Genomic DNA, 21,312 nt, shown 5'->3' with positions numbered 1-21,312 from the left:
ATCACAATGCTCCCTGACACTTGTCGTCAGAATGCTCCTTGAACACTGTCATGAAAAGGCTCCATGCCTTTTTCATCACAATGCTCCATGCCCTTTTCATCACAATGATCCATGCCATTGTCATCACATTACTCCACAAGCTTGTCATCAGAATGGTCCATGACCTTTGTCATCACAATGATCCATGACACCTCTCATCACAATGCTCCATGACCCCTGTCATCACAATGCTCCGTGACTCCAGTCATAACAATGATTCATGACCTTTGTCATCAAAATGCTCCATGCCCTCCTCATCACAAATCTCTGTGACTTTTGTCACCCCAATGCTCCATGAACTTTTGATCACAATGCTCCCTGACCCTTGTCATCACAATGCTCCATGCCTTTCTCAGCACAATGCTCCATGACCCTTTTCATCACAATGCTCCATGCGCTAGTCAGCACAATGCTCCATAACACATGTCATAACAATGCACCACGCGCTTGTCATCACAATGCTCCACAACCTTGTCATCACAACGCTCCATAAACCTTGTCATCACAATGCTCCATACACTTCTCATCAAAATGCTCTGTCCCCACTGATATCACAGTGTTCCATCACTAGGCATCACAATACTCCCTCACCCCTGTCATCACAATGTTCCATGAACCCTGTAATCACAATGCTACATGCCCTTATCACCACAATGTTCGATGACCCCTGACATCACAACGTTCCATAATCCCTGTCATCAAAATGCTCCATGACCCTTTTCATCACAATGCTCCATGACCCCTGACATCACAATGTTCCATAACCCCTGTCATCAAAATGTTCGATGACCCTTTTCATCAAATTGCTCCATGACCCTGTCACCACAATGCACCCTGCCCTTCTCATCACAATGCACCACGCACTTGTCAACAAAATGCTCCCATGACCTTTGTCATCACAAAGCTCCATGACCCTTGGCATCACAATGCTCCATGCCATTGTCATCACAGTGCTTCCTGAAGCCTCTCATCACATTGCTTCCATGTCCTTGTCATCACAAAGCTCCACGATGCTTGTCATCAAAATGCTCGATGCCCTTCTCATCACAATGCTCCATGCCCTTGTCATTACCATCCTCCATGACCCATGTAACACAGTGTTGTGTGACCTTGTCATCACAATGCGCCATGCCCACTCTCATCACAACAATCCATGAAACTTTTCAGACCAAGGCTCCATACCCATGTAATCACAATGCTCCATTACCCCTGCCATCAAAATGATCCACGGCCTTGTCATCACAAGGCTCCATAACCCTTGTCATCACAATGATCCAAGACCCATGTAATCACAATGCTCCATGCACTTGTCATCACAAAGCTCCATGACACATGTCATCACAATGCTCCTGGCACTGTCATCACCATGCTCCATGCCCTTGTCATCCCAATGCTCCAAGAGCCCTGTAATCACAATGCTCCATGCCCCTTTGCATCAGAATATTTCATGAGACTTGTCATCATAATGCTCCATGGTCTTCTCATCACAATGCTCCATTCCCTTGTCATCACAATGCTCCATGACCCCTGCCACCACAATACTCAATGAATATTGTCAGCCCTATGCTCCATGAACTTCTCATCACAATGCTCCATGACCCCTGGCATCACAATGTTCCATGACCACTGTCATCACAACGCTCCATGACACCAGACAACACAATGATACGGGACTCTTGTCATCAAAATGCTCCATGACCCTTGTCATCACAATGATCCATGTCTTTGCCATCCCAATGCTCCATGACCCCTGTAAACACTATGCTCCATGACGCTTGTCATCACAATGCTCCATGACCCCTTGTCATCAAAATGCTGCATGCATTTGTCAGCAAAATGCTACATAACCTTGTCATCACAATGCTCCATGCACTTGTCATCACAATACTCTGTTCCCATTGTCATCAAAATCCTCCATGAACCTTGGGTTCACATTGCTTCATGCCCTTGTCATCACAATGCTCCATGCTCCTTGAAATGAAAATGATACACGACTTCTGTCATCACACTGCTCCAAATCCTTGTGATCACAATGTTCCATAACACTTGTCATCACAATGCTCCATGATGCCTGTCATCACAATGCTCCATGACCTTTGTCATCACAATGCTCAATACACTTGTCATCACAATGCTCCCTGACACTTGTCGTCAGAATGCTCCTTGAACACTGTCATGAAAAGGCTCCATGCCTTTTTCATCACAATGCTCCATGCCCTTTTCATCACAATGATCCATGCCATTGTCATCACATTACTCCACAAGCTTGTCATCAGAATGATCCATGACCTTTGTCATCACAATGATCCATGACACCTCTCATCACAATGCTCCATGACCCCTGTCATCACAATGCTCCGTGACTCCAGTTATAACAATGATTCATGACCTTTGTCATCAAAGTGCTCCATGCCCTCCTCATCACAAATCTCTGTGACTTTTGTCACCCCAATGCTCCATGAACTTTTGATCACAATGCTCCCTGACCCTTGTCATCACAATGCTCCATGCCTTTCTCAGCACAATGCTCCATGACCCTTTTCATCACAATGCTCCATGCGCTAGTCAGCACAATGCTCCATAACACATGTCCTAACAATGCACCACACGCTTGTCATCACAATGCTCCACAACCTTGTCATCACAACACTCCATAAACCTTGTCATCACAATGCTCCATACCCTTCTCATCAAAATGCTCTGTCCTCACTGATATCACAGTGTTCCATCACTAGTCATCACAATACTCCCTCACCCCTGTCATCACAATGTTCCATGACCCCTGTAATCACAATGCTACATGCCCTTATCACCACAATGTTCGATGACCCCTGACATCACAACGTTCCATAATCCCTGTCATCAAAATGCTCCATGACCCTTTTCATCACAATGCTCCATGACCCCTGACATCACAATGTTCCATAACCCCTGTCATCAAAATGTTCGATGACGCTTTTCATCAACTTGCTCCATGACCCTGTCATCACAATGCACCCTGCCCTTCTCATCACAATGCACCACGCACTTGTCAACAAAATGCTCCCATGACCTTTGTCATCACAAAGCTCCATGACCCTTGGCATCACAATGCTCCATGCCATTGTCATCACAGTGCTTCCTGAAGCCTCTCATCACATTGCTTCCATGTCCTTGTCATCACAAAGCTCCACGATGCTTGTCATCAAAATGCTCGATGCACTTCTCATCACAATGCTCCATGCCCCTGTCATTACCATCCTCCATGACCCATGTAACACAGTGTTGTGTGACCTTGTCATCACAATGCGCCATGCCCACTCTCATCACAACAATCCATGGAACTTTTCAGACCAAGGGTCCATACCCATGTAATCACAATGCTCCATTACCCCTGCCATCAAAATGATCCACGGCCTTGTCATCACAAGGCTCCATAACCCTTGTCATCATAATGATCCAAGACCCCTGTAATCACAATGCTCCATGCACTTGTCATCACAAAGCTCCATGACACATGTCATCACAATGCTCCTGGCATTGTCATCACCATGCTCCATGCCCTTGTCATCCCAATGCTCCAAGAGCCCTGTAATCACAATGCTCCATGCCCCTTTGCATCAGAATATTCCATGAGACTTGTCATCATAATGCTCCATGGTCTTCTCATCACAATGCCCCAGGACTTTGTCATTACAATGCTCCATTCCCTTGTCATCAAAATGCTGCATGCATTTGTCAGCAAAATGCTACATAACCTTGTCATCACAATGCTCCATGCACTTGTCATCACAATACTCCGTTCCCATTGTCATCAAAATCCTCCATGAAATTTGGGTTCACATTGCTTCATGCCCTTGTCATCACAATGCTCCATGCTCCTTGAAATGAAAATGATACACGACTTCTGTCATCACACTGCTCCAAATCCTTGTGATCACAATGTTCCATAACACTTGTCATCACAATGCTCCATGATGCCTGTCATCACAATGCTCCATGTACTTTGTCATCACAATGCTCAATACACTTGTCATCACAATGCTCCCTGACACTTGTCGTCAGAATGGTCCTTGAACACTGTCATGAAAAGGCTCCATGCCTTTTTCATCACAATGCTCCATGCCCTTTTCATCACAATGATCCATGCCATTGTCATCACATTACTCCACAAGCTTGTCATCAGAATGGTCCATGACCTTCGTCATCACAATGATCCATGACACCTCTCATCACAATGCTCCATGACCCCTGTCATCACAATGCTCCATGACTCCAGTCATAACAATGATTCATGACCTTTGTCATCAAAATGCTCCATGCCCTCCTCATCACAAATCTCTGTGACATTTGTCACCCCAATGCTCCATGAACTTTTGATCACAATGCTCCCTGACTCTTGTCATCACAATGCTCCATGCCTTTCTCAGCACAATGCTCCATGACCCTTTTCATCACAATGCTCCATGCGCTAGTCAGCACAATGCTCCATAACACATGTCATAACAATGCACCACGCGCTTGTCATCACAATGCTCCACAACCTTGTCATCACAACGCTCCATAAACCTTGTCATCACAATGCTCCATACACTTCTCATCAAAATGCTCTGTCCCCACTGATATTACAGTGTTCCATCACTAGTCATCACAATACTCCCTCACCCCTGTCATCACAATGTTCCATGACCCCTGTAATCACAATGCTACATGCCCTTATCACCACAGTGTTCGATGACACCTGAAATCACAACGTTCCATAATCCCTGTCATCAAAATTCTCCATGACCCTTTTCATCACAATGCTCCATGAAACCTCTCATCACATTGCTTCCATGTCCTTGTCATCACAAAGCTCCACGATGCTTGTCATCAAAATGCTCGATGCCCTTCTCATCACAATGCTCCATGCCCTTGTCATTACCATCCTCCATGACCCATGTAACACAGTGTTGTGTGACCTTGTCATCACAATGCGCCATGCCCACTCTCATCACAACAATCCATGAAATTTTTCAGACCAAGGCTCCATACCCATGTAATCACAATGCTCCATTACCCCTGCCATCAAAATGATCCACGGCCTTGTCATCACAAGGCTCCATAACCCTTGTCATCACAATGATCCAAGACCCCTGTAATCACAATGCTCCATGAACTTGTCATCACAAAGCTCCATGACACATGTCATCACAATGCTCCTGGCATTGTCATCACCATGCTCCATGCCCTTCTCATCCCAATGATCCAAGTCCCCTCTAATCACAATGCTCCATGCCTTTGTCATCACAAAGCTCCATGACGCATGTAATCAGAATGCTCCATGGCTTTCTCATCACAATGCTCCATACCCTTGCCATCACAATACTCCATTAACCCTGTCATAAATATGCTCCATGACCACTGTCATCACGATGTTCTACGGCCTTTTCATCACAATGCTCCATGACATTTGTCATCACAATGCTCAATACTCATGTCATCACAATGCTCCCTGACACTTGTCGTCAGTATGCTCCTTGAACGCTGTCACGACACGGCTCCATGCCTTTTTCATCACAATGATCCATGCCCTTTTCCTCACAATGCTCCAAGACCCCTGTAATCACAATGCTCCATGCCCTTGTCATCACAAAACTCCATGATGAATGTCATCAGAAAGCTCCATGGCCTTCTCATCACAATGCTCCATGCCCTTGTCATCACAATGCTCCAAGACCCTTGTCATCACAATGCTCCATGCCCCTTTTCATCAGAAGGCTCCATGAGAATTGTCATCACAAGGCTCTATAGTCTTCTCATCACTATGCTCCATTACATGTGTCATCACAATCCTCCATGACACTTGGCATCACAATATTCCATGCCATTGTCATCACAATGCATAATGACATATGTCATCACAATGTTCCCTGACACCTGTCTTCACAATACTACATGACCTTGTCATAACAATGTTCCATTCCTTTGTCATCACAATGTGACATGCCCACTGTCATAGAAATAATCCATGAAACTTGTGAGACCAATGGTCCATGCCCCTGTCATCACAATGCTCCATGCCCTTGTAATCACAATGCTCCATGACCCCTCACATCATAATGCTCCATGAATCCAGTCATCACAATGCTTTATGATCTTTGTGATCACAATGGTTCATTCCCTCGTCATCACAATGCTCTGTAACACGTGTCATCACAATGCTCCATGCCTTTGTCAGCACAATGCTCCATGGTCGTTGTCATCACAATGCTCCATGCGCTTGTCGGCACAATGCTCCAAGACACATGTCATCACAGTATGCCATGCACTTGTCATCAAAATGCTCCACAACCTTATCATCAAAATGCTCCATAAACCTTGTCATCACAATGCTCCATGCACTTCTCATCTAAATGCTCTCTCACCACTGATATCACAATGGTCCATCACTAGTCATCACAATACTCCCTCACCCCTTTCATCACAATGATCCATGACCCCTGTCATCAAAATGCTACATGCCCTTATCATCACAATGCTCCATGACCACTGACGTCACAATGTTCCATAACCCCTGTCATCAAAATGTTCAATGACCCTTTTCATCAAATTGCTCCATGACCCTGTCATCACAATGCACCCTGCCCTTCTCATCACAATGCACCACGCACTTGTCAACAAAATGCTCCCATGACCTTTGTCATCACAAAGCTCCATGACCCTTGGCATCACAATGCTCCATGAACACTGTCATCACATTGCTCCTTGCCCTTGTCATCACAAAGCTCCATGATGCTTGTCATCACAATGCTCGATGCCTTTTTCATCACAATGATCCATGCCCTTGTCATTACAATCCACCATATCCCGTGTATCACCGTGTTCTGTGCCCTTGTCATCACAATGCTCCATGACCACTCTCGTCACAATAATCCATGAAACTTTTCAAACCAATGCTCCATGTCCTTGTCATCACAATGCTCCATTACCCCTGTCATAACAATGCTCCATGACCCCTGCCATCACAATGTACCACGGCATTGTCATGACAAGGCTCCATGACCCTTGTCATAACAATGCTCCAAGACCCCTGTAATCACAAGGCTCCATGTCCCTTTTCATCTCAATTCTCCGTGAACACTGTCATCACAATGCACCATGCCTATCATCATAAAACTTCATGCTATTGTCATCACAATGAAATCAAAATGCTCCATGACCTCTGTCATCACAATGCTCCAAACCCTTGTGATCACAATGTTCCATAACACTTGTCATCACAATGCCCCATGACACTCCTCATCACAATTATCCATGGTCTTCTCATCACAATGCTCCATGACCTTTGTCATCACAATGCTCCCTGACACTTGTCATCAGTATGCTCCTTGAACCCTGTCATGACAAGGCTCCATGCCTTTTCGTCACAATGATCCATGGACTTTTCATCACAGTGCACCAAGACCCCTGTAATCACAATGCTCCATGCACTTGTCATCACAAAGCTCCATGACACATGTCATCAGAATGCTCCTGGCATTGTCAACACCATGCTCCATGCCCTTGTCATCCCAATGCTCCAAGACCCCAGTAATCACAACGTTCCATGCCCCTTTTCATCAGAATGTTCCATGAGAATTGTCATCATAATGGTCCATGGTCTTATCATCACAATGCCCTAGGACTTTGTCATCACAATGATCCATTCCTTTGTCATCACAATGCTCCATGACCCCTGCCACAACAATATTCAATGAATATTGTCAGCCCAATGCTCCATGAACTTCTCATAACAATGCTCCATGACCCCTGGCATCACAATATTTCATGACCACTGTCATCACAACGCTCCATGACACCAGACAACACAATGATACGGGACTCTTGTCATCAAAATGCTCCATGACCTTTATCGTCATAATGATCCATGTCTTTGCCATCCCAATGCTCCTTGACCCGTGTAAACACAATGCTCCATGACGCTTTTCATCACAATGCTCCATGACCCTTGTCATCAAAATGCTCCATGCATTTGTCTGCAAAATGCTACATAACCTTGTCATCACAATGCTCCATGCGCTTGTCATCACAATACTCCGTTCCCATTGTCATCAAAATCCTCCATAAACCTTGGGTTCACATTGCTTCATGCCCTTGTCATCACAATGCTCCATGCTCCTTGAAATGAAAATGATACATGACTTCTGTCATCACAATGCTCCAAATCCTTGTGATCACAATGTTCCATAACACTTGTCATCACAATGCTCCATGATGCCTGTCATCACAATGCTGCATGACCTTTGTCATCACAATGCTCAATACACTTGTCATCACAATGCTCCCTGACACTTGTCGTCAGAATGCTCCTTGAACACTGTCATGAAAAGGCTCCATGCCTTTTTCATCACAATGCTCCATGCCCTTTTCATCACAATGATCCATGCCATTGTCATCACATTACTCCACAAGCTTGTCATCAGAATGGTCCATGACCTTTGTCATCACAATGATCCATGACACCTCTCATCACAAAGGTCCATGACCCCTGTCATCACAATGCTCCGTGACTCCAGTCATAACAATGATTCATGACCTTTGTCATCAAAATGCTCCATGCCCTCCTCATCACAAATCTCTGTGACTTTTGTCACCCCAATGCTCCATGAACGTTTGATCACAATGCTCCCTGACCCTTGTCATCACAATGCTCCATGCCTTTCTCAGCACAATGCTCCATGACCCTTTTCATCACAATGCTCCATGCGCTAGTCAGCACAATGCTCCATAACACATGTCATAACAATGCACCACACGCTTGTCATCACAATGCTCCACAACCTTGTCATCACAACGCTCCATAAACCTTGTCATCACAATGCTCCATACGCTTCTAACCAAAATGCTCTCTCACAACTGATATCACAGTGTTCCATCACTAGTCATCACAATACTCCCTCACCCCTGTCATCACAATGTTCCATGACCCATGTAATCACAATGCTACATGCCCTTATCACCACAATGTTCGATGACCCCTGACCTCACAACGTTCCATAATCCCTGTCATCAAAATGCTCCATGACCCTTTTCATCACAATGCTCCATGACCCCTGACATCACAGTGTTGCATAACCCCTGTCATCAAAATGTTCAATGACCCTTTTCATCAAATTGCTCCATGACCCTGTCATCACAATGCACCCTGCCCTTCTCATCACAATGCACCACGCACTTGTCAACAAAATGCTCCATGACCTTTGTCATGACAACGCTCCATGAACCTTGGCATCACAATGCTCCATGCCATTGTCATCACAGTGCTTCTTGAAGCCTCTCATCACATTGCTTCCATTTCCTTGTCATCACAAATCTCCACGATGCTTGTCATCAAAATCCTCGATGCCCTTCTCATCACAATGCTCCATGCCCTGTCATTACAATCCTCCATGACCCATGTAACACAGTGTTGTGTGACCTTGTCATCACAATGCGCCATGCCCACTCTCATCACAATAATCCATGAAACTTTTCAGACCAATTCTCCATACCCTTGTAATCACAATGCTCCATTACCCATGGTATCAAAATGATCCACGGCCTTGTCATCACAAGGCTCCATAACCCTTGTCATCACAATGATCCAAGACCCCTGTAATCACAATGCTCCATGCCTTTGTCATCACAAAGTTCCATGACGCCTGTCATCAAAATGCTCCATGGCTTTCTCATCACAATGCTCCATACCCTTGCCATCACAATACTCCATTACGCCTGTCATAACTATGCTCCATGACCCTTGTCATCACGATGTTCCACGGCCTTGTCCTCACAAGGATCCATGACCCTTGTCATCACAATGCACCATGCCCATCATCATAATGCTTATGCTATTGTCAACACAGTGAAATCAAAATGCTCCATGACCTGTGTCATCACAATGCTCCAAACACTTGTGATCACGATATTCCATAACACTTGTCATCACAACGCCCCATGATGCTCGTCATCACAATTACCCATGGACTTCTCATCACAGTGCTCCATGACCTTTGTCATCACAATGCTCAATACTCATGTCATCACAATGCTCCCTGACACTTGTCGTCAGTATGCTCCTTGAACCCTGTCACGACACGGCTCCATGTCTTTTTCATCACAATGATCCATGCCCATTTCCTCACAATGCTCCAAGACCCCTGTAATCACAATGCTCCATGCCCTTGTCATCACAAAACTCCATGATGAATGTCATCAGAATGCTCCATGGCCTTGTCATCACAATGCTCCATGCCCTTGTCATCACAATGCTCCAAGAACCATGTAATCACAAGGCTCCATGCCCCTATTCATCAGAATGCTCCATGAGACTTGTCATCACAAGGCTCTATGGTCTTCTCATCACAATGCTCCATTACATTTGTCATCACAATCCTCCATGCCATTGTCATCACAATGCACCATGACATATGTCATCACAATGTTCCCTGACACCTGTCTTCACAATACTACATGACCTTGTCATAACAATGTTCCATTCCCTTGTCATCACAATGCGACATGCCCACTGTCATAGCAATAATCCATGAAACTTGTCAAACCAATGCTACATGCCCCTGTCATCACAATGCTCCATGCCCTTGTAATCACAATGCTCCATGACCCCTCACATCATAATGCTCCATGAATCCAATCATCACAATGCTTTATGGTCTTTGTCATCACAATGGTCCATTCCCTCGTCATCACAATGCTCTGTAACACGTGTCATCAAAATGCTCCATGCACTTGTCAGTTCAATGCTCCATGACACATGTCATCACAATGTTCCATGCTCTTTTCATCACAATGCTCCACATCCTTTTTTTCGCTATGCTCCATAAAACTTGTCATCACAATGCTCCATGCACTTCCCATCAAAATGCTCTCTCACCACTTATATCACAATGTTCCATCAATAGTCATCACAATACTCGCTCACCCCAGTCCTCACAATGTTCCATGACCTCTGTCATCACAGTGCTACATGCCCTTATCATCACGATGCTCCATGACCACTGACATCACAATGTTCCATAACCCCTGTCACGAAATGCTCCATGACCCATTTCATCACAATGCTTTATGACCCCTGACATCACAATGTTCCATGACCCCTGTCATCAAAATATTCCATGACACTTTTATTCAAATTGCTCCATGACCCTGTCATCACAATGCTCCCTGCCCTTCTCATCACAATGCACCACGCCCTTCTCATCAAAATGACCCATGACATTTGTCATCACAAAGCTCCATGACACTTGGCATCACAATGCTCCATGGCATTGTCATCACAATGCTCCATTACATCTGTCATAACAATGCTCCATGACCCATGCCATCACAATGTTCCACGGCCTTCATATCACAAGGCTACATGACCCTTGTCATCACCATGCTCCAAGACCTCTGTAATCACAATTCTCCATGCCACTTTACATCTCAATGCTCCATGAGCACTGTCATCACAATGCACCATGCCCATCATCATGATTCATGCTATTGTCATCACAATGAAATCAAAATGCTCCATGTCCTCTGTCATCACAATGCTCCAAACCCTTCTGATCACAATGTTCCATAACACTTGTCATCACATGCCCCATGACGCTCGTCATCACAATTATGCAAGGTCATCTCATCACAATGCTCCATGACCTTTGTCACCACAATGCTCAATACACTTGGCATCACAATGCTCGCTTACACTTGTCATAAGTATGCTCCTTGAACACTGTCATGACAAGGCTCCATGCCTTTTTCATCACAATGATCCATTCCCTTTTCATCACAATGCTCCAAGACACCTGTTATCACAATGCTCCGTGACTCCAGTCATCACAATGCTTCATGACATTTGTCATCACAGTGGTCCATGACCTCGTCGCACAAAGCTCTGTGACCATTGTCACCACAATGCTCCATGAAAGTTTTATCACAATGCTCTGTGACCCTTGTCATCACAAAGCTCCATGCCTTTGTCAGCACAATGCTCCATGACCCTTGTCATCACAATGCTCGATGCGCGTGTCAGCACAATGCTCCATAACCCATGTCATCACAATGCACCATGCACTTGTCATCACAATGCTCCACATCCTTGTCATCAAAATGCTCCATAAACCTTGTCATCACAAAGATCCATGCACTTCTCCTCAAAATGCTTTCGCACCACTGATATCACAATGTTCCATCATTAGTCCTCACAATACTCCCTCACCCCTGTCATCATAATATTCCATGACCCCTGTAATCACAATTCTCCATGCCCTTGTCATCACAAAGATCCATGAGGCATGTCATCAGAATGCTCCATGGCCTTCTCATCACAATGCTCCATGCCCTCGTCACACAAGGCTCTGTGATCTTTGTCACCACAATGCTGCATGAAATTTTCATCACAATGCTCTGTGTCCCTTGTCATCACAATGCTCCATGCCTTTGTCAGCACAATGCTCCATGACACTTGTCATCAAAATGCTCCATGCGCTTGTCAGCACAATGCTCCAGGACACATGTCATCACAATGTGCCATGCTCTTTTCATCACAATGCTCAATGAAATCTCTCATCACATTGCTCCATGCCCTTGTCATCACAATGCTCCATTACACCTGTCATAACAATGCTCCATGACCCCTGCCATCACAATGGTCCATGGCCTTCATATCACAAGGCTACATGACCCTTGTCATCACAATGCTCCAAGACCTCTGTAATCACAATTCTCCATTCCCTTGTCATCATAAAGCTCCATGACGCATGTCATCAGAATGCTCCATGGACTTCTCATCACAATGCTCCATGCCCTTGTCTTCACAATACTCCAACACCCGTTTAATCACAATGCTCCATGCCCCTTTTCATCTCAATGCTCCATGAACCCTGTCATCACAATGCACCGTGCTCATCACCATAATATTTCATGCTTTTGTCATCACAATGAAATCAAATGCTCAATGACCTCTGTCATCACAATGCACCAAACCCTTCTGATCACAGTGTTCCATAACACTTGTCATCACAATGCCCAATGACAATCCTCATCACAATTATCCATGGACTTCTCATCACAATGCTCCATGACCTTTGTCACCACAGTGCTCCCTGACAGTTGTCATCAGTATGCTCCTTGAAACCTGTCATGACAAGGCTCCATGCATTTTTCATCACAATGATCCATTCCCTTTTCATCACAATGCTCCAAGACCCCTGTAATCACAATGCTCCATGTCCTTGTCATCACAAAGCTCCATGACCCTTGTCATCACAAAGCTCCATGACGCATGTCATCAGAATGCTCCATTGCCTTCTCATCACAATGCTCCATGCCCTTGTAATCACATTGCTTCAAAACCCCTGTAATCTCAATGCTCCATGCACCTTTTCATCAGAATGCTCCATGCCCTTGTCATCACAATGCTCCATGACCCTTGTCATTGCAATGCTCCAAGCATTTGTCATCAAAATGCTCCATTACCTTTGTCATCACAATCCTCCATGACAGTTGGTATCACAATGCTCCATGCCATTGTCATCACAATGGACAATGACATATGTCATCACAATTCTCCCTGACACCTGTCTTCACAATAATCTATGACCTTGTTATCACAATGTTCCATGCCCTTGACATCACAATGTGCCATGCCCACTGTCATAACAATAATCCATGAAACATGTCAGACCAATGTTCCATGCCCATGTCATCAAAATGCTCCATGCCCTTGTCATCAAAATGCTCCATGATCCCTGTCATCACAATGCTCCGAGACTCCAGTCATCACAATGCTTCATGACCTTGTCCTCACAATGGTCCATGCCCTCGTCACACAAGGCTCTGTGACCTTTGTCACCACAATGCTCCCTGCCCTTGTCATCTCAATGCTCCATGCCCACTGTCATCACAATAATCCATGAAACTTGTCAGACCAATGTTCCATGCCCCGTCATCATATTGCTCCATGCCCTTGTCATCACAATGCTCCAAGACCCCTGTAATCACAATGCTCCATGTCCTTGTCATCACAAAGCTCCATGAGGCATGTCATCAGAATGCTCCTTTGCCTTCTCATCACAATGCTCCCTCCATGCCCTTGTAATCACATTGCTTCGAAACCCCTGTAATCTCAATGCTCCATGCACATTTCCATCAGAATGCTCCATGCCCTTGTCATCACAATGCTCCATGACACTTGTCATCGCAATGTTCCAAGCCCTTGTCATCAAAATGCTCCATTACATTTGTCATCACAATCCTCCATGACACTTGGCATCACAATGCTCCATGCCATTGTCATCACAATGGACAATGACATATGTCATCACAATGCTCCCTGACACCTGTCTTCACAATACTCCATGCCTTGTCATCACAATGTTCCATGCCCTTGTCATCACAATGCGCCATGCCCACTGTCATCACAATAATCCATGAAACATGTCAGACCAATGTTCCATGCCCCTGTCATCACAATGCTCCATGCCCTTGTCATCACAATGCTCCATGACCCCTGTCATCACAATGCTCCGTGACTCCAGTCATCACAATGCTTCATGACTTTGTCCTCACAATGGTCCATGCCCTCGTCACACAAGGCTCTGTGACCTTTGTCACCACAATGCTCCATGCCCTTGTCATCTCAATGCTCCATGCCCACTGTCGTCACAATAATCCATTAAACTTTTCAGACCAATGTTCCATGCCCCTGTCATCACATTGCTCCGTGCCCTTGTCATCACAATGCTCCATGACCCATGTCATCACAGTGCTCTGTGACTCCAGTCATCACAATGATTCATAACCTTTCTCATCACAATGGTCCATGCCCTCATCACACAAGGCTCTCTGATCTTTGTCACCACAATGCTCCATGAAATTTTCATCATAATGCTCTATGTCCCTTGTCATCACAATGCTCCATGCCTTTGTCATCACAATACTCCATGAATATTTTCAGCCCAATGCTCCATGACCTTCTTATCACAATGCTCCATGACCCTGTCATCACAATGCTCCATGACCACTGTCATCACAGAGCTCCATGACCCCTGACAACACAATGATATGGGAAGCTTGTCATCAAAATGCTCCATGACCCTTTTCATCACAATGCTCCATGCACTTGTCATCACAATGATCCATTAAGCCTCTCATCACTTTTCTCCATGCCCTTGTCATTACAAACCTCCATGACCCATGTAACACAGTGTTCCGTGCCCTTGTCATCACAATGCTCTATGCCTACTCTCATCACAATAATCCATGAAACTTTTCAGACCAATGCTCGATGCCCTTGTCATCACAATGCTGCATTGCCCATGTCATAACCATGCTCCATGAACCCTGACATCACAATGTCCTAAGGCCTTGTCATCACAGGGATCCAATAGCCCCGTAATCACAATGTTCTATGACCCTTTTCATCAGAATGCTCCATGAGAATTGTCACCACAAGGCTCCATGGTCCTCTCATCACAATGCTCCAGTACCTTGTCATCACACTGGTCCATGCCCAGTTCATCAAAAGGCTCTGTGAAATTTGTCACCACAATGTTCCATGAAATTTTCATCACAATGCTCTTTTACCCATGTCTTCACTATGCTCCATGCCCTTGTCAGCACAGTGCTCCATGACGCTTGTCATCACAATGCTCGATACTCTTCTCATCACAATGCTCCTTGCCCTTGTCATTACAATCCTCCATGACACATGTATCAGAGTGTTCCGTGCCCTAGTCATCACAATGCTCCATGCCGAATCTCATCACAATAATCCATGAAATTTTCAGACCACTGTTCCATGCCCTTGTCGTCACAATGCTCCATTACCCCTGTCATAACAATGCTCCATGACCCCTGCCATCACAATGTTCCACGGCCTTGTCATACAAGGCTCCAATCCCTTGTCATCACAGTGCTCCAATACCCGTGTAATCACAATGCTCCATGCCCTTGTCGTCACAAGGATTCATGACGCATGTCATCAGAATGCTCCGTGGCCTTCTCATCACAATGCTCCATGCCCCTTGTTATTACAGTGCTCCATGACGCTCGTCATCACAATTATCCATGATCTTCTTATCCCAATGCTCCACGGTCTTGCCATTACAATGCTCCATGCCCTGGTCATCACAGTGCTCCATGTCCCATGTCATCACAATTCTCCACGTACTTGTCATCACAATGCTCCATGACACTTCTTATCAAAATGTTACATGAAATTTTCATCACAATTCTCCATGCACTTGTCAACGCAATGCTCTATGACCCCTGTCATAGCAAGCTCCATGCGCTTGTCATCACAATGCTTCACGACGTTGTCATCAAAATTCTCAATGGCACTTGTCATCACAATGCTCCATGACCCTTGTCATCACCGTGTCCCAAGCCCTTGTCATCAAAATGCTCCATTACCTTTGTCATCACAATCCTCCATGACAATTGGTATCACAATGCTCCATGCCATTGTCATCACAATGGACAATGACATATATCATCACAATGCTCCCTGACACCTGTCTTCACAATACTCCATGACCTTGTCACCACAATGTTCCATGCCCTTGTCATCACAATGTGCCATGCCCACTGTCATCACAATAATCCATGAAACTTGTCAGACCAATGTTCCATGCCCCTGTCATCACAATGCTCCATGCCCTTGTCATCACAATGCTCCATGAGCCCTGTCATCACAATGCTCCGTGACTCCAGACATCACAATGCTTCATGACATTTGTCATCACAATGGTCCATGCCCTCGTCACACAAGGCTCTGTGACATTTGTCACCACAATGCTCCATGTTCTTGTCATCACAATGCTGCATGCCCACTGTCATCACAATAATCCATGAAACTTGTCAGACCAATGATCCATGCCCTCTTCACACAAGGCTCGGTGATCTTTGTCACCACAATGCTCCATGAACTTTTCATCACAATGCTCTTTGTCCCTTGTCATCACAATGCTCCATGCCTTTGTCAGCACAATGCTCCATGACACTTGTCATCAAAAGGCTCCATGCGCTTCTCAGCACAATGCTCCATGACCAATGTCATCACAATGCGCCATGCGCTTGTCATCACAATGCTCCACATCCTTTTCATCGCTATGCTCCATAAAATTTGTCATCACATTGCTCCATGCACTTCTCATCAAAATGCTCTCTCAACACATATATCACAATATTCCATCACTAGTCATCACAATACTCCCTCACCCCTGTCATCACAATGTTCCATGACCCCTGTCAACACAGTGCTACATGCCCTTATCATCACAATGCTCCATGACCCCTGACATCACATGTACCATAACCCCTGTCACAAAATGCTCCATGACCCATTTCATCACAATGCTTCATGACCCCTGACATCACAATGTTCCATAACCCCTGTCACAAAATGCTCCGTGACCCATTTCATCACAATGCTTCATGACCCCTGACATCACAATGTTCCATGACCCTTTTCATCAAATTGCTCCATGACGCTGTCATCACAATGCTCCCTGCCCTTCTCATCACAATGCACCATGCCCTTGTCATCAAAATGCCCCATGATATTTGTCATCACAAAGCTCTATTACCCCTGTCATAACAATGATCCATGACCCCTGCCATCCAAGGTTCCACGGCCTTGTCATCACAAGCCTCCATGACCCTTGTCATCACAATGCTCCAAGACCCCTGTAATCACAATGCTCCATGCCCTTGTCATCACAAAGCTCCATGACGCATGTCATCTGAATGCTCCATGGCCTTCTCATCACAATGCTCCATGCCCTTGTCATCACAATGCTCCAACACCCCTGTAATCACAATGCTCCATGCCCCTTTTCATCTCAATGCTCCATGAACCCTGTCATCACAATGCACCGTGTCCATCACCATAATATTTCATGCTATTGTCATCACAATGAAATAAAACTGCTCAATGACCTCTGTCATCACAATGCACCAAACCTTTCTGATCACAATGCCCCATGAGGCTAGTCATCACAATTATCCATGGACTTCTCATCACAATGCTCCATGATCTTTGTCATCACAATGCTCAATACACTTATCATCACAATGCTCCCTGACAGTTGTCATCAGTATGCTCCTTGAACACTGTCATGACAAGGCTCCATGCATTTTTCATCACAATGCTCCAAGACCCCTGCAGTCACAATGCTCCATGTCCTTGTCATCACAAAGCTCCATGACGCATGTCATCAGAATGCTCCATTGCCTTCTCATCACAATACTCCATGCCCCTGTCATCACAATGCTTCAAAACCCCTGTAATCACAGTGCTCCATGAACCTTTTAATCAGAATGCTTCATGACCCATTTCATCAAAATGCTCCATGACCCCTGACATCACAATGTTCCATAACCCCTGTAATCAAAATGCTCCATGACCTTTGTCATCACACAGCTCCCTGACCCTTGGCATCACAATGCTCCATGGCATTTCATCACTATGCTACATGAACCCTCTCATCACATTGCTCCATGCCCTTGTCAGCAAAATGCTCCATGACGCTTGTCATCACAATGCTCGATACTCTTCACATCACAATGCTCCATGCCCTTGTCATTACAATCCTTCATGACACATGTATCACAGTGTTCCGTGCCCTAGTCATCACAATGCTCCATGCCGAATATCATCACAATAATCCATGACATTTTCAGACTAATGTTCCATGCCCTTGTCATCACAATGCTCCATTACCCCTGTCATAACAATGCTCCATGACCCCTGCCATCACAATATTCCACGGCCTTGTCATCCAAGGCTCCAAGCCCTTGTCATCACAGTGCTCCAATACCCGTGTAATCACAATGCTCCATGCCCTTGTCGTCACAAAGATTCATGACGCATGTCATCAGAATGCTCCGTGGCCTTCTCATCACAATGCTCCATGCCCTTGTCATCACAATGCTCCAAGACCCCTGTAATCACAATGTTCCATGCCCCTTGTTATTACAGTGCTCCATGACGCTCGTCATCACAATTATCCATGATCTTCTCATCCCAATGCTCCACGGTCTTGCCATTACAATGCTCCATGCCCTGGTCATCACAGTGCTCCATATCCCATGTCATCACAATTCTCCACGTCCTTGTCATCACAATGCTCCATGACACTTCTTATCAAAATGTTACATGAAATTTTCATCACAATTCTCCATGCACTTGTCATCGCAATGCTCTATGACCCCTGTCATAGCAAGCTCCATGCGCTTGTCATCACAATGCTTCACGACGTTGTCATCAAAATTCTCAATGGCACTTGTCATCACAATGCTCCATGACCCTTGTCATCACCGTGTCCCAAGCCCTTGTCATCAAAATGCTCCATTACCTTTGTCATCACAATCCTCCATGACAATTGGTATCACAGTGCTCCATGCCATTGTCATCACAATGGACAATGACATATATCATCACAATGCTCCCTGACACCTGTCTTCACAATACTCCATGACCTTGTCACCACAATGTTCCATGCCCTTGTCATCACAATGTGCCATGCCCACTGTCATCACAATAATCCATGAAATTTGTGAGACCAATGTTCCATGCCCCTGTCATCACAATGCTCCATGCCTTTGTCAGCACAATGCTCCATGACACTTGTCATCAAAAAGCTCCATGCGCTTGTCATCACAATGCTCCATGACACATGTCATCACAATGTTCCATGCTCTTTTCATCACAATGCTCCACATCCTTTTCATCGCTATGCTCCATAAAACTTGTCATCAGAATGCTCCATGCACTTCTCCTCAAAATGTTCTCTCACCACATATATCACAATGTTCCATCACTAGTCATCACAATACTCGCTCACCCCTGTCATCACAATATTCCATGACCACTGTCATCACAGTGCTACATGCCCTTATCATCACAATGCTCCATGACCCCTGATATCACAATGTTCCATAACCCCTGTCACAAAATGCTCCATGACCCATTTCATCACAATGCTTCATGACCCCTGACATCACAATGTTCCATAACCCCTGTCATCAAAATATTCCATGACCCTTTTATTCAAATTTCTCCATGACCCTGTCATCGCAGTGCTCCCTGCCCATCTCATCACAATGCACCACGCCCTTGTCATCAAAATGCCCCATGACATTTGTCATCACAAAGCTCCATGACCCTTGGCATCACAATGCTCCATGCCCTTGTCATCACAATGCTCCATTACACCTGTCATAACAATGCTCCATGAGCCCTGCCATCACAATGTTCCACGGCCTTGTCATCACAATGCTCCATGCCCTTGTAATCACAGTGCTTCAAAACCCCTGTAATCTCAATGCTCCATGCATCTTTTCATCAGAATGCTCCATGCCCTTGTCATCACAATGATCCATGACCATTGTCATCGCAATATTCCAAGCCCTTGTCATCAAAATGCTCCATTACCTTTGTCATCACAATCCTCCATGACACTTGGTATCACAATGCTCCATTCCATTGTCATCACAATGGACAATGTCATTTGTCATCACAATGCTCCCTGACACCTGTCTTCACAATACTCCATGACCATGTCATCACAATGTTCCATGCCCTTGTCATCACAATGCCCCATGCCCAGTGTCATCACAATAATCCATGAAACATGTCAGACCAATGTTCCATGCCCCTGTCATCACAATGTTCCATGCCCTTGTCATCACAATGCTCCATGACTCCTGTCATCACAATGCTCCGTGACTCCAGTCATCACAATGCTTCATGACCTTTGTCCTCAAAATGGTCCATGCCCTCGTCACACAAGGCTCTGTGATCTTTGTCACCACAATGCTACATGAAATTTTCATCACAATCCTCTGTATCCCTTGTCGTCACAATGCTCCATGCCTTTGTCATCACAATGCTCCATGCACTTCTCATCAAAATATTCTCTCACCACATATATCACAATGTTCCATCACTAGTCATCACAATACTCCCTCACCCCTGTCATCACAGTGTTCCATGACCACTGTCATCACAGTGCTACATTCCCTTATCATCACAATGCTCCATGACCCCTGACATCACAATGTTCCATAACCCCTGTCACAAAATGCTCCATGAACCATTTCATCACAATGCTTCATGACCACTGACATCACAATGTTCCATAACCCCTGACATAAAAATATTCCATGACCCTTTTATTCAAATTGCTCCATGACCCTGTCATCACAATGCTCCCTGCCCTTCTCATCACAATGCACCACGCCCTTGTCATCAAAATTCCCCTT

The sequence above is a fragment of the Hyperoodon ampullatus genome, assembly GCF_949752795.1.
Source record: "Hyperoodon ampullatus genome assembly, chromosome: 7".
NCBI lineage: Eukaryota > Metazoa > Chordata > Mammalia > Artiodactyla > Ziphiidae > Hyperoodon > Hyperoodon ampullatus.
Note: the sequence above shows the minus strand (reverse complement) of the source record.